Source organism: Triticum dicoccoides, unplaced genomic scaffold (genome assembly GCF_002162155.2).
Source record: "Triticum dicoccoides isolate Atlit2015 ecotype Zavitan unplaced genomic scaffold, WEW_v2.0 scaffold69419, whole genome shotgun sequence".
In the NCBI taxonomy this organism is placed as follows: Eukaryota; Viridiplantae; Streptophyta; class Magnoliopsida; order Poales; family Poaceae; genus Triticum; species Triticum dicoccoides.
In genome coordinates this window covers 1-1,548 of record NW_021292597.1, presented here as the reverse complement: position 1 = coordinate 1,548, position 1,548 = coordinate 1, and positions in this window count along the sequence as shown.

Here is a 1,548-nt window from a genome sequence, read left to right as displayed (position 1 = left end):
ATTAGAAGAAAGCCCACACTCCAGCTATCCAATAATCCAAATGCAAGCAGTGCCATAAACAGCAGAACCTACCTGATTGTAATGTTGTAAAAGAGATAATCAAGGCAATGTAACATCAAGTAATCATAGCATACCAGAAACAAATAGACCAGGTTCAAACAATTGAGATGAAAAAATTTACATGAATCGACGATGGCCTGAGCGCTTCGCTTGAACAGTGCTCGGACTCCATCTCTACATGGCCTGCCCTCTGAGCCTAGCCATGGCCTAGATGATAGATGGTCACACTGCGGGTTGCCGTTCTCGCCTCCACCCACATAAGGGCTTTGGGGTTTATAGGATAAAACATACCCAAGAATCATTGATTAGCTTGGGGAATTGGAGTCGCCTATTAGAAACTGGGGACAATCAATTGGGGAAGAAGAAGATGGAGAGACTGGATTGACGGTGTTTTTTAGATGATTGACGGGGTGTTTCTGTGAGAGAATGAAGGAAAGGAATGCGTTTTTGCACGTGACTTGCCTCCTTTCATGGGCTGGGCCTGTTTCTTTGCGTAATAGTAGTATTTTTTTTCTAGCAATACATATGCAGTAGGCAAGCACAGGGTCGCGCCTGATCGGGCCGGCTCCTAGGCCGTCGCACTCGCCGCCATGGCCCAAGGGCGGCTCTGATTGTATGGTGCTGAATGTTCTTTATTTTTTTTCCTATAAATAAAAAAATGATGTACATATATAAGGTCTTCTTAGATGTACTTATTTTTCACACACATATACATATACGAAAACGATATATGATTGTTATATGGCATACAAATGAGTTATGCATGTGATTGTGATTCCATATAGGGTTTGCGAAGTGTGAGCAATAACTAACACATATATTCCTCATGTGATTTTGAAAGATCTTGGTGATGGCGGACGAAGCCACGAAGCAACCTGGCATAGCCATTCAGGTTTGGTCTCTACTTATCTGACTGATTTTCTTCTTAGGGGGCATGAAGTGGATGGAAAAAAATTGTAGGAATCACCAGGTTTGTGGGGACGCATCAGTTGTGAAAGACAAGGTGGAGCTTTAGTTTGGATGGTACAAACATGTACTGATGTACGGCCATTCAATTTCAATGCACCAAAGGCTCTGGTGAGTGCTAAAACAACTACTTTGCTTCTTCAAACATCAGTTCTTTAGAGCGAACCAGTCTGGACTGTTCTGTTCCCTGACCAATGATTAACTATGTGATATCATATATATGGGACATGAAAGTACACTTAAATATTGGCAGTAAGATTACCAGCAGTAGTGCTTTCATTTCCTTTCGCAAACAAATAACACTATTTATAAATCTTTCGCCAACATATAACAATAATTCTGATAATATTTTGCATTGACCTCCATACACAAAGATGATGGGTGTTTGTCCAAGAGAACATACAAGACTGTAATATGATCAACCTGTTTCAAGTTACTGAAACAGGGTAGACAGAGACGTGATTATCCTTGTTAGCAAAGTGGAAGCTTGATACATGTTTCTCACAAGAAGTTCATACCTGC